We start from the raw sequence: 26,321 nt of genomic DNA, 5'->3' as shown, positions 1-26,321 counted from the left end.
GATAAATGAACCTTCTATGGAAAGCAGAGGTGTGAAAGCCTTTAGACAAACTCATTACAAGCTCCAGCACACACTTAGTGAATGGAATTGTGACTTAGAACCTCATACTGTCCAGTGTCCCTAGGGTCCAGGAATAACAGATAAAATACAAAGAAAGTGCATTCAATTAAATACTGTAAATGAATGGCTCATCCTGCACTGTCATTCTCATTCTATCTCTGCTCAGAGAAAAATAGGAAAAGAGCATAAATTGGGGACATCAGCCATAAATATTTGTACATGCAGTCTCCTGCTTTTGGGCAAAGAATCTCCATCATCCCAGCAAAAATTTCCAAATGAATAAATGATACATACAATCTGTGATTGGCAGTCAACTCTGGTCCACCCATGTAGTCAAGTATGTAACTTCTTAAGTAAGACTTTAGACCAATAACTATATTTTGTGTGTGAATGACCCACTAGGTGAAACAAACTCTGCTTTGGGCTTAATTATTTGCATGAATTTAGGTTGAAGTCATGTATAGAGAAGGGCATTGAGAAATAAGTAAGAAAGTTTTAAAAGGGACAGAGAAGAAAGAAATGACCTAAAGAATCTCAATCCTCACCCCAACAACATTGAATGGTGGTGCTTTATATCCCAAGAATTATTATCAGTTATTTTGGTAAAGACACTTCTTGTGTTTGGATTCCACATTGAAATATATTTATCAATAAATATAGGTAAATATTAATGAAGGTCTACCACATTTATGGCTCTGTACCATTTCTGCTCATTCATTATCTCACTTAATTGCCATAACAATTCAAGAAGATATGTACTAATAACAACATTTTATAGATGACAAAACTGTTTAAAACCACTCAGCTGGTAAGTGGAGCAGCTGATGTTATAATTCAGCTTTTCCTGATGCCAAAGTCACCGCAATTTACCTCAGTACTCTCTGAGAGCAAGGTCTCATAGAATCATATTGTAAAATGAGAACGTAGGGGAAGAAAAATTGCAAGAAGGGGGTATAGTGTTTGAACAGCAAGAAGAAATGCAGCAGACAAGCCTGTCTCTCTTTTCTTTCTTCCTTCTTTTCTTCCTCCTTCTCTCCCTCCCTCCTTCTCCCTTTTTTTCCTTCCTTCCTTCTTTCTTTCTTCCATTCCTTCTTTTCACAATTGGAGTGAGTTCCCCTATCTATGTCTACTTTGTTAATGACAATAAAAAACAATACAATTTGTGATTTGGCCAAATACACAGCCTTTTCCTTTTGTGTAAAATGTTATAATAATACTGGATGCATCTTCCATGAAACAAACAAAAAGTCCAATGTTCTTATGTGGCACAAAAATGTGTTCCAAAGGCAATTAGTTGTCCCTTTCCTTCTTGTATTCTTTCTCTACAAGAGTAATTTTAAGCAATGTGTCACGTGAGAGAGTGTACTCTTAAATAATTATGTATAAATTATACCCATTAAATAGTTATATATAGGCAAAAGTATACTTTACTTATTTGTCAAGCTAAATATACGGTTATTCCGAACTGAAAAAAAATGTAAAAATAGTTGAAAACCATTATGTTTTATAAGAAAGATCTTTTTGTTGGATTAATAGAGGAGTGTGTGAATTCTTCCAGGACCAGGCTATAAAATGAGATACTCAGTTTTAGAAGACTAAAGATTGATTGGTGCAGATTAAGGGAAACCTACACAAATACCCACCAAAGAAAGTTAGATTTTAATATTATTCATGCATTCTTCCATTTCTTCATTCAACAAATGTTTATTGAACACTGACTGTGCTGGTCACAACGTTATGTGTTGGTGACATAAGTGTTGAACAACCAGACATTATTTTGTCTTCATTGAGCTCACATTCTAGTGGGGAAGACAAACAATGGATAAGTAAAATGATGAAAACAAATTTAATGATAGAAAATAAATAAGGGAGACAAAGGAGTATGTATGGATACAGAAACATTTTTCTGGGATGGTAAAACAATAACCTGAAACCTGAAAGAAGAAAGAAAGGTGTTAGATGGAGACATAAGGAACTAGTGTCCCCAGTTTATAGGTAATGTCTACAAAGACCTTGGAGTGAGAAGGAGGTCTTTTTTTTTTTTTTTAACTTTTTATTTTATATTGGAGTATAGTTGATTAAAAATGTTGTGTTAGTTTCAGGTGTACAGCAAAGTGATTTAGTTATACATATATATGAATCTATTGTTTTTCAAATTATTTTCTCATTTAGGTTGTTACATAATATTGAACAGAGTTCCTTGTGCTATACTGTAGGTCCTTATTGGTTATCCATTTTAAATATAGTAGTGTATACATGTCAATCCCAAACTCCCTAACTATCTCTCCCTCCCCACCATTCCCTCTGGTAACCATAAGTTGGGAAAAAGAGCTTGTTTTTGTTCTAAGAAGTGTTGGTTGTCTTCATGGCTGGGGCTTGGTGAGGAATGAGGAAATTGGGAGGATATGACATTAGAGGGATAGAATGGACCAGCATGAGCATCGCTTTGTGTGAGATCAGTGTCATGATGGGTTAATACATAGATTTCTTGGTTGGCTACTGATAAGAGAAGTAGAGAGATTTGAAATAAATTTTGGTTTTGGAATCAAAAGATTATGTTGATGAATTGAATATTATTTGAGGAACTGGTAGATGGTAAGTAGCATTTGAAGAGTTTTAAAAATTTTGTTTGTTTATTTTTATGTTTTGTGTGCAGAAATGCTAGGAATTTAAGAGGCAAGAAAGGGGTAGCTTGGGTTAAGAAACAGAGTGGTTTGTAAGAGATACATGGTTTTCACTGGGGCATCTGAATCTGATTTACTGCAAAAGAGTCAGAGAGGAAGTCAGCACTAAGTCATTATCTTCTCAATTTTTACTGATTTAATATATGACCTGAGTTTGATAAGATTGCTTCAAGACCTGCCCAAAAAGAGACTGCAGGCCAATAAAACTTGAGACCAAGTATCCTGTAGGGAGATGGGAAGGCACAGAGGAAAATCCAAGAATAAAATATAGAAATAACCATGTGAGAAGAAACAAAGTGACTTCCATTCCCAGTAGGCGCCTGAGACTGATTTCAGAGCTTTGTGAGTGAACAGACTTTGATAATAGATGAGAAGAAACAGGTAAAGCTGTTGAGTACCTGAAAGAAAACAGATAATGATTAAGAAAGGGGAGCACTCAGAGGCAGAAATCTGGACAAATAATCTCCCTAAAGTCAAGGAATTTAAAATGTTGCTGAGGACCAGCTTCTCTGTTGACTGGGAGAGGCTGATGTAACTTAGTGATTGTCCTTCCATCTACAAAAAGGGTGATTTTTACTCATTTATCTATTCATTCAATGACTATGAATCTACCAAGCCCCTTCTATGCTGAGGGCTGCTCTAAGAAGGAGTAAATTAGGTGTATCCTATTCTGTTTGGACAGAAGCAAACAAACAAGGCAGACATTTTTTTACAAGGCAGCCCAAGGAGCCCTAGAGAGCTGCATTGTCCACCTGCTTCTCACCTCTCCCTGCCAAATGCTCTCCTCTTTTCTAGTTGCTGTCTCTGAGTTTCAGTTCCAAGTGACATAAAATGAACAAACCAGACACTGTCCTTACCTTCATGGAGCATTTATCTGAGGACACAGGGATAGCATGAATTAAGAAACACATTGATATTGTCCACTAAACACAAAATTAAAAGTAGAATTTCAAATACTGTATGTGATGTTTTTGAAGTTTGAAAGTTCATTCAAATGACTTTTTTTTTCCCCTAGAGTTTTTATAATATCTCATTTTCTTGCCTGGCATATTATAAAGTTAAGGTTAATAGTTGCAGGTCTGTGAACTCAAGCATTTCAGAGTGTTCTTCCTACTCCTAATTAACCAGTTGTAGGAGAATACACTTCAGAAAAACTTTGTATTTTGTCTGCTGTATTTTCACCATCACCACATTCTATTTTCTTATTAATGCAATACCAATGTCTGCAGCGGCTGAAAACTTCAAATGTGTTGTCTTGACTCCCTGGGCCATGAAGTCTCAACTCCTCACTAACACCTCCATCCATATCATCAGTGTCATCTCGGGCTCTGTCATCTTCCTGGGGACCCACAGAGGGCAGAGCTTGCCCTAGGACCGCCATGGAAGGCTGGTCTCCACTTCAAAAGTCAGGAGGCAGCAGGTGTGCACTTCTGCTGAGCTGCAGGGAAACATGCTGGTTGCTGCCAATAAATAAAGGCAAATCAGTCACAGAACTCTGCCAGGAAGAAGAGACCTCACGAGCAGCAGGTGAGAAAGGCGAGTGAAGAGCTAACACAGTCACTTCATGCTGCACTCTTGAGGAAGTATGAAGTTGGTTTGTATTCTTTGTTTGCAAGGAAGGAAGCTTGGAATGGACACAACAAGCAGCCACTTGTCAGGGCAATTCCAAGGCGACCAGGAAGCCACCCTGTCCATACCTACCCCATATCCAATACCCCACAAAAGCCCCTCTTCTTACCTGTTCAGTTTCCCAGAGCCTCAACCTTTACATAAAGACTAACTGATTCAATAAACAGAGGCCAGTGGTGCTTTGGTCTACCTTCAATGTTTTCTCTGCCAGCTCTATTACAATTTCTATGTCCCAGCCTTATTTAGGTTGGAGAGTCAGCAGATTCCCTGTAGCACACCAAAGATATTTCTTTATTCTGTCATGTTTCTTGTTGACTCCTGGAAAAATGATCCTTTTTGTCTGAAGTGGGGAAAGGATGAAACAAACCCCAAGGGAGCCTGTTACCCAATCAAGTAGGGGAGATGCTTGATTGAGGTGAGATAGTGGTTTGGAATTGCACTGAAATAGAAGTGCTCTGTTGAGAATAAAGAACACTTGATTGTTATTAGTCCACAAATGCTTAAGGAGATTCTATGATGATCAAGGAAGAGGATCAATATAAATGATTTGGTATATTCCAAAAAACAACTAACCTGACCATGACTAAATCTCTTCTGTGTAGTATGCCCAACAATTTAAAAGCATAGTCTTATTCAAAATGACTTTGTTATCACAATAGAGTAATGAAAGTTAGGTATGAAATGCCATAGAGTACATTTTTGTAAATGTCAGAAAGTAACAAATATGAGAATTTTTATATCCCTAGGTCCCCAGATTTGTTGGTAATTTCTGCCTCCCAAAATAATTTCTCCTTAAGGAGTTGCTATAAATTAATTTGCATGTAAAGGGGCTTGGGCATATTCTTGGCAGAGCAAAAATGACAAGAAGTAGGAAGAGTGCATCAACCGTCCCAGCTGGACTGGGGTAAAAAGGAGCCCATATAGGATGAAAAGTGGTAGCAGCTATGTAAACAGGGAAATGATTCCACTACAAGAAGCTACCCTTTACCCTTTATTAGGCTTTTTTGTGCTAAGCACTTTTACTTTTTTTTTTTTTCATTTAATCTTTAGAGTGACTCTGTTTTAAAAAAGCTATGCATTGTCCCTGGGTAGCAGGTGGCAGGAACAAGAACTGAACTCTCCATTTAGATCTTTAGGAAGGAGTCAGGCATCGATGAAGGAGGCTCTGCAACAGAAAGCCATCCCAAGGGTTTTGGACAGGAGACAGCACGTGGATTCCCCAGTGGGGACTTCCCAGAACCAAGGTTCAGCTTTAAAAGGAACCACCACTTTATTTAATAAGGTGACACAATTCTGCAATCTACAGGATTGGGTTTTTCCCTTCATTTTACACAGGGAACAGAAGTACTATGTAATTAGCTGGATCAAAGAAGCTGGAGATTTGTGATTAACTCTACAAAGAAGTCTGAAAGAGCCAGAGTGGAGCTCTTCTGGAAATATTTCTTTCTTCTTATTTTCCTTTCTGATGTACATTCATGGCTTGAACTGAGTTAAACTAGAACCACAGCTTCATACCATGTGGTATTTGTTCATTTATACTTGATTCTTAGACAGCAAAGGCTGTATCACAGGCAGTCCTTTACTGACGTCTACTTATTTCACTCAGACAGTCCTTACATTGTCTTTGGGTACTCTGATCAAACTGAGAAAAGGTAAATTAGTTTACTTGTTATCCACAAATACCTTGATTGGGATGGAAGTAGAGTACCTTAAAGAATAAAGCCATAGGACAGATGAAAGCATTTAAACTTAGACAATTATGTACCAGTATGTTCCAAACCAGTAGCCTAGTTTTCTTAAATATAGTTGGATGTAGTGTGCAACCACTATACAATCTGTCCTCAAAGGGACACTTAAGGCTAAATGGACTCCTGTAGTATGCACATAAATAAAAGAATTAATGGTAGTGCTTTGTTCTTCTGTATTGGTCAGAAAATACACACATGCATATAAATTATCACACTCACCATAGTTATGTGCCGTATTAAAAGCACAAGGCTTAACTAATCAGTTTGTTCACCTTGCATTTAGAATAAAAGCAAAAATAAGTATTCCCTCCTCCTTCCTTCTAGAATTCTTATTAACCAGATGTCTATTCTACATCCCATTCTCTCAGGAACTTGTTTGCTAGTCAGTTGTCATAATTAAAAACATCTGCAAACTTATTTTACATCAAAATCTTAAAGAGGAGGGTAAAGTGCTCCCTTTTTATATGGGCATCTTATGTCTTAACAATTCTAGCAAAGGTAGAAATCTCTACTCAGTGCAAGGAAAAGAATGCTGACCTGGGAACAAGGAAATGCATTCCATTTCACAGTCTGCTTTTAGCCAGATCCATGAACTCTGGCAAGTAACTTAGTTTTTGAGGAACTGAAGTAAAGAATCTCTCAGGTCTCTTCCAGAGATGACATTCTATCTATGCATGTTTCTGAAATCATAAACATTCTGGGCACCATGACAGGACAGTAAAGCTGATAATTTTCACTAATATTCCCCCCAAATAACCCCACATGGAAAGTTTAAAGCCTCTAGTGCTGCTGTATATGCTTTGTTTTCTCACTTTCTCTCTCATTTGTATATATAAATATAAATATAAGCATAAATATAAACATATAAATGTGAACTTTCTCCTGATATTTTCAAGAAATAGATATATGGCTTTCAATATTCTAATCACAAACACTTAGCTGCCAAATAAAGCTGTGTTCACTAAATGCAGATTAATCTGTGTGTTACATGGAGATATGTGTGCTTCTCCCTTTGAATGAGCTCAGTCTGAGAAATTCATTTAACCTTTAGCTTTAAGTTTGAGGAACCTATGGTGACACTATAATTTTCCTTTCCCCTGAATGGTTTATAACAGGGGTCCCCAACTCCCCTGTTAGGATCCAGGCTGCACAACAGGAGGCGAGTGGCGGGAGAGTGAGTGAAACTTTACCTGCTGCTCCCCATCACGCGCATTACCGCCTGAACCATCTACCACCACCCCCGTCCGTGGAAAAATTGTCTTCCACAAAACCGGTCCCTGGTGCCAAAAAGTTTGGGGACCGCTGGTTTATAATAACAATAAAACAAGGGGAAACATTGAAATTGGCAGAGATTAATTTATTTTTACCCTCCCTGGTAAGAATCTAAAATGACAGTTCTCACTTTATAAAGCTGCAACTTAACTACGATACAGAGACAGCCGAAGTCATCAGTTGTGCCTTTTCTAGTGAGCAATTGAGTTGCAACGGAAGTTGAACATATATACTGAGAAGTATAAACTGAGAGTTAGCTATTGTTTTTCACCTGACAGAGTTTGGAAACTTTTGAAACCAAAGCCACATTACTATTTTATAATCAAAGCACTCCACATCTTATCTCTACTCTGAGATATACAGTAGTTTCTCTGATTTGCTTCAGATCATCTCATTTTTTCTGATGAGGTTGAAAAAAGATGGCTTTACTATAATCCTCCAGATCTATGCTGTTTCTTAGTGTCAGTGTTAAAAATAGGGACAAACTGCTTAATTATTTTACAATACCTGAACCTTTTAAAGATGTTTAATAGTAAACACATGTGAATATTTCAAGCATACTACTTACTTAGCCAAGTGAGAAATGAAAAAAAACAAAAATCAAATTGTTTTATGTATGTTATATATATGTTGATATGTACAATTCAGAGTAATGGACATTTTTTTTTTTCCTTCTCAAAACTGATTGTTTTGGTGATGCTTAGACACCTACAAAATGGTTCTCGCATTGTATAAAGTTTTAAAGAGAATAGTCTTGTACTTGTTTTCCAGCTAGGGTATTAAGGCTATTTATATACAAATACCATGTTTGACTGAAATCATGATTTCAATTCAGTAAAATAGCATGAGAGATTGCTTTTGCCTACTTGATGTCAAATTATCACTCACAGGCCTTTTCACAAACTGATTATTTTGACTTCATAAGTACACAGAGATATGCTAAGAATGTTTGATAATTTAAAACTGTTGTGGTAGTTAAGTGATAACCATTACTCCGAAAAAGAAAAAAAAATTACAGAGCAATTATTCTATGCAAAAATAATCTTATACACAGAGATATAAGAAAACTCCCTTTCTGAGGCAATTATCAATCAAATTCAAATAATCAAATCATTTAGAGGTGCTATATGGGTTTCAAAGATATATAAACCCTCTCCAAACCTAGGAAACTTATCTAGTATCCATGTAAATGTGTATGAACTCATGACAGAGATAACAATGAATTTGAGAATTTTTAGTTGGAGAATAGGAAAGCTCCCTTCAAAAACAGAGAATAAATTCCACCAATTAGTTAAAGTAAGGAATAAGCATCCAGCAAACCATCCTGATAATACATACACTTTATAGTAAAGAGACAGGAGAGAAAATTCTACCTGGGTATTTTTGAAACCCCATGTCTCAAATGTGAAATATGCCAGCCGTCTTTAGTTTTAATTATTATCATTATTGCAAATGCAAAGGTGTTTAAATATGAAGATGCAAACTGAATTGGATGTCCAAAATGTTATAAATGAACATGAGATTTTCCATCCCAGAAGAGAGGAATGATCTATATTGTTATTATCCTGAAGAAGAAGGTGATTTATATAGAGTTACAGTGCACTCAGCTCTGTACGCTGGGCAGGTGATGCCTGTTTCGGTTCAGTGGGCTTCCTGTCTAAATAAAATTGAAAGCAAAAGAGGACAAAGACAAAACTAAATTCATCATCAGAAATTACAGATCTGATCTCATCCATTCCACTAATCCAGCTCTATATGTCTTTACTCAAAGGTGTCACCAAGAAAGATTTATAGAAAGAAGGGATATCATCTACCTTCCCTACCCCAATCCAAAATATTCCCAGATTTAACACTCTTTTCCTTATATTCCTTGGTGTCTCACCCCATTAATTGTGACTCCTCTATTCCTTCCTCTTTGTAACCTCATCTGTCACCAAGTTCTGAAGATTATTCCCAAATGCCCACAACTTGTATGATCATCCAATGTCTTTTCTAATTGGCAGATGTTCCTTTTGGGCTCACAGTGATAGGGGAATAGAATGAGCAGCCATCCTTAATGTGGGAAGGTTGGCACAGCCAAACAAGTCAGGTGAAATCACTTATGTGATTAATGAGTGACAGATGTTCCAGCTCCATCAGTATGGCATTCAAGAAGCATTCTTCTTTACTCTCCTCCAAGAAGTTTCTCTGTAAACTGTGAAATCTTTAAGCATGTCAAGAAGGGAAAGGAGAGCTCATCTCTGAGTAGAGAATTGTTATTCATTCAACAAATCCTTTCAATAAATATTTACTGATCTCTGAGCTGGGCCTCTGAGGACGGAGAGATATTTTATCAATGGAGTTAAGTATGTAGGAGGTCAGTATGCAATGAAGGATCGAAATGAACACAGGCATTAAGTCAAGGAGGTGCATATTAGAAGGAAAACTGATCAACACATCTAATTAGAACAAAGAGTTGCTATCTGGCTTCTAGCTAACTCCTGCGTTCTCACATGACTATTTAAATAATATGTGTGTGTGCAAGCACGTGCATTTATATGGTTATCAGTAAACATGTTCTGATTAGGAAAATTGATTGTTCCCAGTAAATTATTTTTTTAGGTTTACTGCTTTTTATCCTGATGGGCAACTCAGTCTATAAAGGGGAGTCAATGAAGAAAGGTATTTAGGGTAAGGAGAACAAGAGAAGTCAGATGATAGAAATAAAGAAGAACACATACCTGGAAAAGTACAGAAAGAGGATGGATAACACAAGGACAGAAAGGAAGACATGATTCTCCAAAGAGTATTTAATGAAAGATCCCCTTTTGTCACTGACTTTGTTTGGCTTCCTTTCTCTCAGTTACTCCATCCTGTGTCAACAGCAATTCCTTCAGGGCCAGAGGCCTTCTCTTTCCTTCCTCTCATAAAGCAGTTACAATGTCACTGACTCAGGCACACATACCTGAAGAAGTACAACCACAAGCAAGAACCAAAAGGCCCATGTTACTGCTCTTCTTTTGAAAATTGTCTTCTTACCACTGGAGCCAGACTTCACATTTCAGTGGCACTGTCCCAAAAGCAGGTTAAGAAGCTGGGTCCTTATTATTTCCACCTTTATTCTTCTTCTCTATGTACTTCTGTATTAATTTTGAGCCTGCAACCTGAGTGCTTACTCTGATTCTAGATTTTCCTGAGCATTAGTCTAGTATGACATCTCCTGTAGGAGTAGATGTGCACCATCCACAGTACATATTAGACATTCATTAAGTGTTTGTTGAGTATATGAGTGTGTTGGAGAAGAGAGAACTCACCAACTACAGTTTGAGGGAGACCCAAAGATAAGGAGTAAAGGGAGTGAGAAGAGGCTATTTTATCATAACTGACTAGTCAAAACTGGGGAGCTGGCAAAATTTATCTTTGACCCCTTGTCCTACTTTTCTAGTGACTCTTATTCCTTCCTACTACAACTCCCAAATGTCAAGTTCCCTCAGGCCACCAGCAACACTGATTAGCAAAACCAGCTTAAATGAATAAATTTCAGTTGTCTAGTGCAAAGAAGGTATAAATCATTGTTTATTGTTTATTTGTTTGACATGAGAGGTTTTCTACTTAATAGTAGGTGGTCTGCAGGCATGTGGAGTTTAGACTAGGAAGCCAAGGTTGAAATCCTGACTGTCACAGTCTAGTCATATAACCTTTATGACATTCAATTTCACCTTCTTATTATGGTGATAATAATAGCTATTTAATGGAACTATTTTTATTAAATGACCTAATTGCCTAAAAGCACAAAGAATCATGTCTGGAACAAAGTAACTTATTAAAAATATTAACAAAAGCACCAATGTAGGTTCAATCAATAAATGTTAATTCTCATCCTATGTTTTTCCTTTTCTTTTTTCTGCTTTCTTTTTATTTTTCTCTTTTTCTTCCTTGAAAATTGTGAGTCCCAATAATACTTAGTAAAGTTTCTTCTGCTGTAAGTTCTCAGAATATATTTAAATGAAATTGAATGTGTAAGGGAGTCAATGAATGAGTGAGGAAGTAAATAAGTGCCAGATTGTAATGTCCTGTCTTCTTTTCCCCATCTACTTGGGAATCTGTAATCAACTTTTGAAGTATCACCAGTCTAACACATCCATCTAAGCCCTAAAACTTTCCTGACTCTCATTTTTTAAAGGAATTATTCTATTTGAAAGTAATGTATTACTTTTAATTCCATATTTTGTTACATCACAGATAATGCATTGCTCAATCCTCTATGGTATTTAAAAAAGTGAACAAGAGATCCTGGTTCTGCTTTTTTGGGGATATGAAATTTCACCATGGAAGAACAGTTAGGTTTTTAATCAAATAGCTTCTTTGGTCACACAGATAGAAGGCCATTAAAAACCAAAAAACAGTGTAGGCAATAAGCATTTAAACAAAGCTAACTACACAATGACTACTGTCAGTGGAACTCAGCAAGCTTTGATGGTTAATATTAATTCCAATAGCATACCTTTGTGAACAGGTAAGGGGCCCAAAGACCCTGAATGTTGAAAAGAACTATAGACCTTCAAAGTCAGACACACAAATGAAAAAAAAAATTAAAAAAATAAAAATAGTGTGCATTGGAGACTTGAATAATGTAAAAGCCTTGGTCTGAAGTGGGGGAGTTGGAGGAAGGACTTGCAAATCATTGTATTTGTAGAACTCCCATGGAGAGTGTATTTTCTATTTACTTAATGAGCAGTGGGTTGGCAGCTCTAATGTTTTTAAAAGAGCCTAAGAGATCATCATCATAGAGTCAGATGTTAAGGACAAAGACAAAGTTAAGATTATGAGAGACAAAATCCAGACAGTCCTGCAGAAGTCCTTTAGGGGAGAATTTCTGAAGAAGGCAAAGGCTTGGTACTAAGTTAAAAATTCAAACTGAAGGGAACAATCATGTGGATATTTTATCTCAAAGGAAAGGGTGAAAACACAGCACACTGGCCTGTGGCATTTCAAGTCTCTTTGCTTAATGTGTTGCTTGTTAGTCTTTCTAAAAGGGGAGGGGGTGATAAAAGCAACCCCAGCTCTAGAAGCAACACCAGGACAATAATTAGAAAACAATGCAAATTTCTTATTATACTCATTTCAACTATTCCAGGAGAGTAAAGGGCCTGTACAGTGGGGAATGGAATGGGATTCATAAATACTTCTGATGAATATAATCATTTAATAATATTTTGTAAAGTAACATGTCATATATTTTTCCTTATGAATCAAAGTGCATTTGGTTTCAAGTGCATCCTGAGAGAATTTCCAAAGAAGAAGAGAAACATACACACATTTGTACCATTTCTAAATGCATCTACCTTCACATGCCCAGGGACAGCTCTGTTTCCTGATAAGAAATCCCTGGGACAACTCTTCCTGGAACATAGACACTGTTAAGATGCTATTCTGTGATGTGAGTTTTTCTTTTGAAACCATACTCTCTCCTAGTTTAACACCTATCCAGATTATTTAAATGAAATTATCTTGATTAAATTTAGATATTAAGCTGGTTGAACAATTTCACGTAAATGTCCCCTCATTAAGAGGGGAAAAGAACCCAGTCTATGTTTCCCTCAGAAACTGGAAAGGATTAGTGTCTAATTACCTGCCCATTTTCCTCACTCCATTATCCTAAAGCACACACTTTAACAGATTGACTGAGCTCTCTCTCTTCCATTCTTCCTAAGAAGTTTTCTGTTTGGATGCACTGATACAATTTACAATTGGATAGAAACATAAAAAATGACAATGTGGATGGGTCACTAAGGACATGAGTAATGCAAACGAACACACTAGACACTTCAGAACCTCTGGGGAATCACAATGGTCAGCCTGAGATATTTGGAAAATAAAAAACAAAAAACAAGACTTAAAATCAGGATTCCAGACAGTAGGATGAAGTCCCGCAGGCATATGAGAACTATTAATACCTGAGATATTTTTAAAAATAGGGTTATGTGTATTATACATTTGTAAAACTGAAACTGGGAAACATTAAGAAAATTGCCAAGAGTTGCACACTCAAGGATCTGCTCATTCATATATACATTGATGATGACAGATAACACTGATGTGTGATATGTGCCCATTACTATAGAAAGTTATTCAAAGATGAAAGATGTTCAGGTCCTCCTTTGAGATACAAATATCAGTCACAGCTGAAGAATAACAGAGCTGTGAGGGAGGTCCTCACACCATCCCAATGCAAAAAGAAGACAATTTTCTTCCTATAGATCAAGCAGAGGACTTCAGAAAGGAAGGACACCAGAGCTGGCATTTTCCAGATTAATAAAAAAAAAAAAAGATAGAAATGGCATTATAGTGAAGGCTCAGTCTCCAAAGATGCACAGGGGAATCTTGGTGAAAATGCCTCTGGTCACACAACTCTAATCACATATGCATACTCCATCCATCAGACCCCTGTAACCTAGATGCTGACCACTGGTTGCTGACATAGGCAAGGGGGCTTCTTGGTTATTTTAGTCCAGCCTCAGTTTTAGGAAAGCCCTGTGCAGCAGCTTTGGGATGGTACTTTATCAGTCTACCTTCCCCACTTCTCTGGCAGCCAAACCCCTACGAACCTGGGGAGTCTTGCATGCTGCTGCCTGTCTTCTCCCCACCCTTTTCTCAGCAGTAGCACATCTGTCATGATAACAAATTTGGCCCAAGACAGTGTTGTGCCCCTGCCTCTGTGATGGAGTGTTTTCTATTACCCATACAGCACTGGCACTTTCATTGGCTGTGCTCCCTGAACAAGTGACTTTTCTGTCTCTCACTTATAGACATAAAGCTTTCACTCTTGGGAGAGAAGGTTTAGGAAGCCCACAGGTATTTCAGACATGTCCATCCCCTGTGGTCCCCATCAGCTCCTGCACCACCAGTGGACTTACTCAGTCTCTAGTTCTGCCCCAAATTTCCTCATGACTACATGGTGGGAAAGTTCTCGCATGTGAGTATTGCTTTTCCTTTGGTCAGGTGCCCCCAGCAATACTTGGCAATGACTTGCTAACCCCCAACTGGCCCTTGAGAATTCTCTAAAATTTTAGCTGATTCTTACCTGCTTGTTTTGCAGCTGGCAAGAAGTCCTTCTTCCCCTGTTCTGCCATAGCTGAGACAGTTCATATGCCCCAGCTCACCTTGGAAAGACTTGGAAAGAGAAAGAGTCTACTTAGTATTTTATGGTATTGTGCTACCATGCTACCTCAACAGTCTGATGGGCTTGAGAAAAAATATAATTTTGCAGATAATCTGGATTTTATTCATTTTTAGGACGGGAGTGATTTTCTTTGAAGTTTCTGTATCCCAAGGCAGAAGCAGAAACCTACTTCAAAATATTGAAAGCAGAACATTTACAGAAATAAAAGTAGAAAGAGACAAATAGCACAGTTAGAGATTTTACCACACCTCTCTTTCAGCAATGCAGAGAACAAGCAGATTATCTATATCTATATCCATATCTATACCTATATCTATCTATATCTTCTACAGAAAAACAATTAGACTTAATGAGTAATTGAGCAAACAATTAAGAAAGGACATATTTTTAAAATAGCACTTAAAATAGACCAAAATCATTAAATTCCTAGGAAGAAAAATAAATCATTATTAAGGAAATAAGACCCAAATAAAAAGAAGGATATACCATGTTCTTGGATTGGAAGAGTCAATACTGTAAAAATATTATGTCTCATAATTGAGCTATAATCAAAGTCATGTTAGTTATAAATATAGCAGATTATGTTTTGTGAAAATTGACAAACTAATTTATAAATTTCTTATGAAAATGCAAAAGATTGAGAATAAAAAGACAATCTTAAGGGTGAACAAAGTTGGTGAATGAATACTTATTAGATATCAAGACTCAATATGAAGCTATAATAATTAAGATAGCCTGGTATTAATTCAAAGAAACTCACATAGCCCAATGGAACACAATAAAGATTCCAGAAGCACAAGTCACTTAATTTATTTTATAGACGCTACTGGAATGCAGAGAAATGAACGGTATTTTTAATAACATGAGACTGAATATGCAAACTGAACATTAACCAAGCTACTATATATAAAAACAGAACTCTGACCAACAATCTGCAGCAACCAGCCTGGAAGAAAAAATACAATCGACAGCAAAACGTCCAGGAAGTCAAATCGCAGACTTCATAATGATGAGCCCAAAATGGTCAGGACTTGATTGATAACTAACAGCTTCCCTACATTTCTCCCCAGCTCCAACTCAACTCAGGAGCAGCTAGAGGAAGCCACATATGCTCCTCTAGAATGTCCCACTTCTTGTTTGCTTGCCTCCAGCATCCCCATGCAAAAGCTGCCAATCAGGAAATACCCCAGTCCTTCCTGTTTTTCCACTGTAAAGCTTTCCTACTCCTGTGCCTGCCTTTGAGTCTCTGCTAAGTGCAAGTGGGGTGGCTGACTAGCTTTTGATAGCAACCTCTGAATAGGTTTTACTTGTTTATTTCCACAAATATTATAGGAGCAACTGCATACCTACATGTTGCTTTGCAAACTGGCCTCCACATGGGGAGCAAGGAGAGACCTAAGAAAGGCAGCCACTCAGACTGGTAGTTGGTGGTGCTAAGATGAAGGGAACTTACACTGGAGGCTTGTCTTGGGCACCACAATGTGATTAAATACCTACCTTTGCCCAACATCATCTTAATAGTTTATAGAGAGGATTTAATGGGGTTCAGTCACACACACTGTCCAGATGGTCTCAACAACACATCACTCTCTCAAGGCTGTCTCCATGGAAATGATCCCACTGTGGAAATGGTTGTCAGAACATACATTCTAAGGACAGGGAGGGAGCGAGGAGCCTCAAATTGTTTATGTCAACCATTGATCATGTTGTCTCGATGACCTCCTTTAACACTACATGTGGAAAATGATCCTAGACCTCTTTCCTCACAGCATATACAAATATAAATTCCAAATGGATCATTATCTAAACATAAAAGAAAATACAAAATAGTACAGTAATATACGATAATATCTTCATGACCCTGTAGTAAACAAATATATTATTTTAAACTTTACAACAACAAAAAAAAAACTAACACAAGATCAAAATTGATGAATTGAACTTCAATAAATGTAAAAATCTCTGTTAATTGGAGGAAATCCTTAAGAGATTAAAAATTCAGGTCTCAGAATGGGAGAAGACATTTTCAGTTCACATATTTGTCAAAAGACTAATATACAGAATATATAAAGAACTCCTATGAATCAAAAAAATAAAAGTAATGCAATAAAATTAAGCAAGAGACACAGAAAATTTTACAAAAGAGGACTTTGAAATGTAATAAGCATATGAAAAAAGTGTAGACATCATCACCCATCAGAGAAATGAAAATTAAAACCAAAATGAGATAACAGGACACATCACAATGGCTACAATTAAAAAGAAAAAAAAAACTAATCAAAAATCAATACCAAATTTTGAAAATGATTTGGAGCATCCAGAACATTCATATAATACTGGTAGGAATACAGATTGGCAAAACCATTTTTGAAAACTATTGGTAGTTTTTAACAATACTGATCCTCTGCTAAACCTATGATCCAGAAATGCACTTCTAGATATATACCCGACAGATATAAGTGTAAATGTGTACTAAAAGACAAGTATATTAAAGTCCATAGCAGCTTCATTTAGAATAATCAAAAACTAGGAAGGAGTGAGGGGGCACCAATAGAAGAATGAATATAAATTGATGTATTAATACAATGAAATAATATACAGCAATAAAAATGACTAACAAATATATATACAATATGTTTGAATTTCACAATTAATGTTTGTAAAAATAAGCCAGACACAAAAGAATGCACACATATATTACATTTGTATAAAGTTCAAGAACAGAAAAAACAAAAGCTAATCTAGGACAAAACAGTAGTTAAGGACACTGAAGGAGGTCTCTAGTGCACTGAAAATTTTACCATCTTGATATCAGTCCTAGTGGCAAACTTAATAGATTTGCAAAAATTCATTGAGCTACACTCTTAAGATTTATTCACTTTATGTGAGTAACTCACCAATAAATGTCAAGAAAATAAAGTTTTAACCATTGGAGAGTTTTTACAGTGATGATGGCTTCAGGAGTCTGGTGACAATAACAGAGTTGAGAGTTTAGTGGAAGTCCAATTATTAGTGAGCTTGTTGCTGCAATAGTGGTATGGGAGGTCCAGCAGTATTAAGATCAAGACCCTCTCTGCCTGCACTTTTTACTCTCTAGACTTCTTAGTTCTTGCTCATTTTTATGAACATGGTTCTCCAGCATTCCCATTGAGTCTATCAGCTACTCAATAACTCATATTTTCTGCATAAATTTTCTACAGTTGATTTCTGTTCCTTGCAACCAATAATAGTTAAAAAAAAATGATCAGAAATGAAGTATTGCAATATAATAGCCCAAATATGTGAAATAAGTTAACCAGAGAATATAGTGTATAAGAGAGAAGGCCTCCATATTCCAGGCTGGAATATTTGAAATACTTATTATTTGACAGTAAAAACAGTGTTTGAACCACAGGTTTTGTATATTGGAAGTCAGACCATGTATATACCATGAACAACAATAGCCTAAGAGAAAGCCATGTATTGGAACACCGGTCAGCTTCAGAAAGAAACAAAGATACCAGCTTAGCCTGACAATGGCTATTTTGTAGCAGTGAAAAAAAAAAAAAAATACACCACTGGGGGTACTTCCAAGATGGTGGAGGAGTAAGACATGGAGATCACCTTCCACACCACAAATGCATCAAAAATACATCTACATGTGAAACAATTCCTACAGAACACTTACTGAACGCTGGCAGAAGACCTCAGACTCCCCAAAAGGTAAGAAACTCCCCACATACTTGGGTAGGGCAAAAGAAAAAACACAGACAAAAGAATAGGGACAGAACCTGCTCCTCTGGGAGGGAGCTGTGAAGGAGGAAAAGTTTCCACACACTAGGAAACACCTTCTATGCAGAGACAGGGTGTGGGTGGGTGGAAAGTTTCAGAGCCATGGAGGAGAGCACAGCAACAGGGGTGCGGAGGGCAAAGTGGAGAGATTCCCACACAGAGGATCAGTGCCGACCAGCACTCACCAGCCTGAGAGGCTTGTCTGCTCACCCACTGGGGCAGCTGTGGGCTGGGAGCTGAGGCTCAGGTGTCAGAGGTCAGATTCCAGGGAGAGGACTGTGGTTGGCTGTGTGAACACAGCCTTAAGGGGGCTAGTGCACCACAGGTAACTGGGATGGAGTACAGGAAAATGTCTGGAACTGCCTAAGAAGCAAGAGACCATTGTTTGAGTGTACGTGAAGAAAGGGTATTCAGAGCACCATGTAAATGAGCTCCAGATATGAACGCAAGCTGTGGCTATAAGCGTGGACACCAGAGACAGGCATGAAATGCTAAGGCTTCTGCTGCAGCCACCAAGAAACCTGTGTACAAACACAGGTCACTATCCACACCTCCCTCACCAGGAGACTGTGAGCCCGCCATTGCCAGGGTCCCGTGATCCAGGGACAACTTCCCCAGGAGAACACATGGCATGCCTCAGGCTGTTGCAATGTCATGCTGACCTCTGCTGCTGCAGGCTTGCCCTGCATTTCTTACCCCTCCCTCCCCCAAGCCTGAGTGAGCCAGAGCCTCCTAATCAGCCGCTCCTTTAACTCTTCCTGTCTGGGTGAAGAACGGATGCCAGACGGCAACCTACAGGCAGAGGCTGGGCCAAATCCAAAGCTGAATCCCAGGAGCTGTGCAAACAAACAAGAGAAAGGGAAATTTGTCTGTAAAGCCTCAGGAGCAGTGGATTAAATCTCCACAGTCACTTGATGTACCCTGTATCTGTGGAATACCTGAATAGACAATGAATCATCCCAAAAGTGAGGCGGTGAACTTCGGGAGGAGCTGTAGACTTGGGTTTTGCTTTCTGCATCTAATTTGTTTCAGGCTTTATGTTTATCTTCATTTAGTATTTAGAGCTTATTATCATTGGTAGATTTGTTTATTGATTTGGTTGCTCTCTTCCTTTTTCTGTTAATATATATATATATTTTTTTCCTTTTTCTTTTTTTGTGAGTGTGTATTTCTATGCTTCTTTGTGTGATTTTGTCTGTTTAGGTTTGCTTTTACCATTTGTCCTAGGGTTCTGTCTGTCGGGGTTTTTTTGTTTGTTTGTTTTAGTATAGTTTTTAGTGTTTGTTATCTTTGATGGATTTGTTTATTGGTTTGGTTGTGCTCTTCTTTCTTTATTTTTAATTACTTTTGGATTGTTTTATTTTAATAATTTTCTTTATTTTAATAACTTTTATTTCATTTTATTTTACTATTTCTTTTTCTTTCCTTTTTTTTTTTTCTCCTTTTTCTTTTGAGCCATGTGGCTGACAGGGTGGTGGTGTTCCAGGGAGGTGTCAGGCCTGAGCCTCTGAGGTGGGAGAGCTGAGTTCAGGACATTAGTCCATCAGAGAATTCCTGGCCCCATGTAATATCAATGGATGAGGTTTCTCCCAGAGATCTGTGTCTCAACACTAAGACCCAGATCCACTCAACGACCAGCAAGCTACAGTGCTGTAGGCCCCATACCAAACAACTAGCAACACAGGAACACAACCCCACCCATTAGCAAAGAGGATGCTTAAAATCATAATAAATTCACAGACACCCCAAAACACAACACTGAATGTGGTCCTGTCAACCAGAAAAACAAGATCCAGCTTCATCCACCAGAACACAAGCACCAATCCCTCCACCACGATACCTAAACAACCCACTGAACCAACCTTACCCACTGGGGACAGACATCAAAAAAAACGGGAACTATGAACCTGCATGCTGAGAAAAGGAGACCCCCAACACAATAAGTTAAGCAAAATGAGAAGACAGAGAAATACACAGCAGATGAAGCAGCAAGGTAAAAACCCACAGACCAAACAAATGAAGAGGAAATAGGCACCTACCTGAAAAATAATTAAGAGTAATGATAGCAAACATGATCCAAAATCTTGGAAATAGAATGGAGAAAATACAAGAAACGTTTAACAAGAAGTAAGAAGAACTAAAGAGCAAAAAAACCATGATGACCAACACAATAAATGAATTTAAAAATTCTCTAGAAGGAATCAATAGCAGAATAACTGAGGCAGAAGAACGGATAAGCGACCTGGAAGATAAAATAGCGGAAATAACTACTGCAGAGCAGAATAAAGAAAAAAGAATGCGAGAAATGAGCACAGTTTCAGAGATCTCTGAGACAACATTAAACATACCAACATTCGAATTATAGGGGTCCCAGAAGAAGAAGAGAAAAAGAAAGGAACTGAGAAAATATTTGAAGAGATTTTAGTTAAAAACTTCCCTAATATGACAAAGGAAATAGTCAATCAAGTCCAGAAAGCACAGAGAGTCCCAAACAGAATAAATCCAAGGAGAAACAAGCCAAGACACGTATTAATTGAACTATCAAAAATTAAATACAAAGAAAAAACATTAAAAGCAGCAAGGGAAAAACAACAAATAACATAGAAGGGAATCCCCATAATGTAAACAGCTGATCTTTCAGCAGAAGCTCTGCAAGCCAGAAGGGAGTGGCAGGACATATTTAAAGTGATGAAAGGTAAAAACCTACAACCAAGATTACTCTACCCAGCAAGGATCTCATTCAGATTTGATGGAGAAATTAAAACCTTTACAGACAAGCAAAACCTAACAGAATTCAGCACTGCCAAACCAGCTTTACAACAAATGTTAAAGGAACTTCTCTAGGAAGGAAACATCAGACAGGGAAATGATCTACAATAACAAACCCAAAGCACTTAAGAAAATGGTAATAGGAACATACATGTCAATAATTACCTTAAATGTAAATGGATTAAATGTTCCAACCAAAAGATAGACTGGCTGAAAGGATGCAAAAACAAGACCCATATATATGCTGTCTACAGGAGACCCACTTCACATACAGAAACATACAGACTGAAGTGAGGGGATGGAAATAGATATTCCATGCAAATGGATATCAAAAGAAAGCTGGAGTAGCAATTCTCATATCAGACAAAATAGACTTTAAAATAAAGACTATTACAAGAGACAAAGAAATACACTACATATGATCAAGGGATCAATCCAAGAAAAGGATATAACGGTTGTAAATATTTATGCACCCAACATAGGACCACCTCAATACATAAGGCAAATACTAAAATCCATAAAAGGGGAAATCGACAGTAACACAACAATAGTAGGGGACTTTAACAACCCAATTTCACCAATGGGCAGATCATCCCAAATGAAAATAAATAAGGAAACACAAGTTTTGAATGACACATTAGATAGATGGACTTAATTGATATTTATAGGACATTCCATCCAAAAACAACAGAATACACTTTCTTCTCAAGTGCTCATGGACCATTATCAAGCATAGATCATATCTTGGGTCACAAATAAAGCCTTGATAAATTAAAAAAAAAATTGAAATTATATGAAGTATCTTTTCTGACAACAACACAATGAGACTAAATATCAATTACAGTAAAAAACCTGTAAAAAATACAAACACACATGGGGCTTCCCTCGTGGTGCAGTGGTTGAGAATCTGCCTGCTAATGCAGGGGACACGGGTTCGAGCCCTGGTCTGGGAAGATCCCATATGCCGTGGAACAACTAGGCCCATGAGCCACAACTACTGAGCCTGCATGTCTGGAGCCTGTGCTCCACAACAGGAGAGGCCGCGATAGTGAGAGGCCCATGCGCTGCGATGAGGAGTGGCCCCCGTTTGCCACAACTAGAGAAAGCCCTAGCACAGAAATGAAGAACAAACATAGCAATCAATCAATCAATCAAATAAATCTTAAAAAAAACAAAACAAACACATGGAAGTTAAACAATACACTACTAAATAACCAAGAGATCACTGAAGAAATCAAACAGGAAATCAAAAAATACCTAGAAACAAATGACAATGAAAACAGGAAAACCGAAAAACTATGGGATGCTGCAAAAGAAGTTCTGACAGGGAAGTTTATAGCAATACAATGCTACCTCAAGAAAAAGAACAATCTCAAATAAACAACCTAACCTTACACCTAAAGCAATTAGAGAAAGAAGAACAAAAAACCCCCAAACTTAGCAGAAGAAAAGAAATCATAAAGATCAGATCAGAAATAAATGAAAAAGAAATGAAGGAAATGATAAAGATCAATAAAACTAAAAGCTGGTTCTTTCAGAAGATAAACAAAATTGATAAACCATTAGCCAGACTCATGAAGAAAAAAAGAGAGAAGACTCGGACCAATAGAATTTGAAATGAAAAAGGAGAAGTAACAACTGACACTGCAGAAATACAAAGGATCATGAAAGATTACTACAAGCAACTCTATGCCAATAAAATAGACAAGCTGGAAGAAATGGACAAATTCTTAGAAAAGCACAACCTTCCCTGGCTGAACCAGGAAGAAACAGAAAATATAAACAGACCAATCACAATCACTGATATTGAAACTGTGATTAAAAAGCTTCCAACAGACAAAAGCCCAGGACCAGATGGCTTCACAGGCGAATTCTATCAAACATTTAGAGAAGAGCTGACACCTGTTCTTCTCAAACTCCACCAAAATATAGCAGAGGGTGAAACACTCCCAAACTCATTCTATGAGGCCACCATCACCCTGATACTAAAACCAGGTAATGATGTCACAAAAAAAGAAAACTGCAGTCAATTATCACTGATGAACATAGATACAAAAATCTTCAACAAAATACTAGCAAGCAGAATCCAACAGCATATTAAAAGGATCATACACCATGATCAAGTGGGGCTTATCCCAGGAATGCAAGGATTCTTCAATATATGCAAATCAAGCAATGTGATACACCATATTAAAAACTTGAAGGATTAAAAGCATATGATAATTTTAATAGTTGTAGAAAAATTTTTTGACAAAATTCAACACCTATTTATGATTAAAACCCCCCAGAATGTAGGTTTCGAGAGAACTTACCTCAACATAATAAAGGCCATATATGACAAATCCAGAGCCAACATCATTCTCAATGGTGAAAAACTGAAACCATTTCCTCTAAGATAGAGAACAATACAAAGTTGTCCACTCTTACCACTATTATTCAACATAGTTTTGGAAGTTTTAGCCACAGCAATCAGAGAATAAAAAGAGATAAAAGGAATACAAATTGGAAAAGTAGTAAAACTGTCACTGTTTGCAGATGACATGATACTATACATAGAGAATCCTAAAGATGCTATCAGAAAACTACTAGGACTAACCAATGAATTTAGTAAAGTATCAGGATACAAAATTAATGCACAGAAATCTCTTGCATATGTATACACTAATGATGAAAAACCTCAAAGCTAAATTAAGGTAACACTCGCATTTACCATTGCAACCAAAAGAATAAAATACCTAGGAATAAATCTACCTAAGGAGACAAAAGACCTGTATGCAGAAAACTATAAGACACTAATGAAAGAAATTAAAGATGATAAAACAGACGGAGAGATATACGATGTTCTTGGATTGGAAGAATCAACATTGTGAAAATGACTATATTATCCAAAGCAATCTACAGATTCAATGCAATCCCTGTGAAACTGCCAATGGTATTTTTCACAGAACTAGAACAAAAAATTTCACAATTTGTATGGAAACACAAAAGACCCCGAATAGTCAAAGCAATCTTGAGAAAGAAAAACGGAGCTGGAGGAATCAGGTTCCCAGACTTCAGACTATACAACAAAGGTACAGTAATCAAGACATTATGGTACTGGCACAAAAACAGAAATACAGATCAATGAAACAGGATAGAAAGCCCAAACATAAACCCACACATATATGGTGACTTTGTCTTTGATAAAGGAGGCAAGAATATACAATGTAGAAAAGACAGCCTCTTCAATAAGTGGTGCTGGGAAAACTGCACAGCTACATGTAAAAGAATGAATTTAGAACACTCCCTAACACCATACACAAAAATAAACTCAAAATGGGTTAAAGACCTAAATGTAGGGCTAGACACTATCAAACTCTTAGAGGAAAACCTAGGCAGAACACTCTATGACATAAATCACAGCAAGATCCTTTTTGACCCATCTCCTAGAGAAATGGAAATAAAAACAAAATAAACAAATGGACCTAATGGAACTTAAAAGTTTTTTCACAGCAAAGGAAACTATAAACAAGATGAAAAGACAACCCTCAGAATGGGAGAAAACATTTGCAAACAAAGCAACCGACAAAGGATTAATCTCCAAATTATACAAGGAGCCCATGCATCTCAATATCAAAAAAACAAAGAACCCAATCCAAAAATGAGCAGAAGACCTAAATAGACATTTCCTCAAAGAAGATATACAGATTGCCAACAAACACATGAAAGGATGATCAACATCACTAATCATTGGAGAAATGCAAATCAAAACTACAATGAGGGATCACCTCAGAGCAGTCAGAATGGCCATTATCAAAAAATCTACAAACAATAAATGCTGGAGAGGGTGTGGAGGAAAGGGAACCCTCTTGCACTGTTGTTGGGAATGTAAGTTGATAGAGCCACTATGGAGAACAGTATGGAGGTTCCTTAAAAAACTAATAATAGAACTACAATGTGACCCAGCAATCCCACTACTGGGCATATATCCTGAGAAAACCATATTTCCAAAAGGATCATGTACCACAATATTCATTGCAGCCCTATTTACAATAGCCAGGACATGGAAACAACCTAAGTGTCCATCGACAGATGAATGGATAAAGGAGATGTGGTACATATATACAATAGAATATTACTCAGCCATGAAAATAAACAAAATTGGGTAATTTGTAGAGATGTGGATTGACAGAGACTATCATACAGAGTGAAGTAAGTCAGAAAGAGAAAATCAAATACCATATGCTAACATATATATGGAATCTATACAAAGAAAAAAATGGTTCTGAAAAACCTAGGGGCAGGAAAGGAATAAAGATGCAGAGGTAGAAAATGGAGTTGAGGACATGGGGAGGGGGAAGGGTAAGCTGAGATGAAGTGAGAGAGTGACATGGACATATTTACACTACCAAATGTAAAATAGATAGTAGTGCAAAGCAGCCGCATAGCACAGGGAGATCAGCTTGGTGCTTTGTGTCCCCCTAGAGTGGTGGGATAGGGAGGGTGGGAGGGAGACCCAGGAAGGAGGGGATATGGGGATATATGTATATGTATCGCTGATTCACTTTGTGATACAGCAGAAACTAACACACCATTGTAAAGCAATTATACTCCAATAAAGATGTTAAAGAAAAAAAAAACAGAAAATACATCGTTGTTATCAGAGAACGTCTTGAATTATAAGATCTTAAATTTCAAATTCTACCTTCATATGTTTGATCTTCACAGGAAACCAAAGGCCTAAATGTGAGTTTCCCTACTCTAGTCAGGGATGCCCTCGACTCAGTGGAAAAAGCTCCCCACCAATCTAGTTCCTCTATTACTTGGGTCATCTGTAGCCTACCCAGTCCTCAACCCAATGGGTTTCGCCTCCCTGCCAACCCTCAAAATTATTCAGTGAAGCAAATCACATTATGCCACGGAACCAAGGGGCACCTAACCCTCTTGTTACTACAATGCCTGCCTCCCATAATCCTTTCCGAATCACTCTGCTCATAGTTGCAACCCCTGTGTGGCACTGCAGGCCACTAATAAACTGCAGCTAATAACTGTTATTAATCTCATCTGTCCACTCTTTCTGGTATCTCGTGTTCTGCCATTTTGTACTATTTAGGGTGGTGAATAGGAGGTGATCAACAAGCTTCTTTGCCAGCAGACAGAACCAAATGGATCAAAGTCTAGACACCTGGAATCTGAAAGGACTAGAAAATCCAAATTCTCTTGTCCCAGCTGTATTTGCATAAGACA

At 37.4% G+C, this 26,321-nt stretch overlaps 1 long non-coding RNA gene across 1 annotated transcript in view; it reads right to left on the bottom strand.

The window, feature by feature from the left end:
- Positions 1–8,764: 8,764 nt before the first annotated feature.
- The window catches only part of LOC309610890, a 35,172-nt gene continuing 17,615 nt past the window's right edge, over positions 8,765–26,321 (bottom strand). The window contains exons 1-2 of the long non-coding RNA XR_014234209.1: positions 15,481–26,321; positions 8,765–14,545 (exon numbers count right to left, since the gene is read on the bottom strand). The exon at positions 15,481–26,321 is cut by the window's right edge and continues 17,615 nt beyond it. This is a non-coding gene — a long non-coding RNA (uncharacterized lncRNA). The remainder of the gene's footprint in view (positions 14,546–15,480) is intronic.

This window comes from Balaenoptera borealis (assembly GCF_965194805.1).
Source record: "Balaenoptera borealis genome assembly, chromosome: 14".
Taxonomy (NCBI): Eukaryota; Metazoa; Chordata; class Mammalia; order Artiodactyla; family Balaenopteridae; genus Balaenoptera; species Balaenoptera borealis.
Note: the sequence above shows the minus strand (reverse complement) of the source record. Positions and strands in the feature narration are given on the sequence as shown.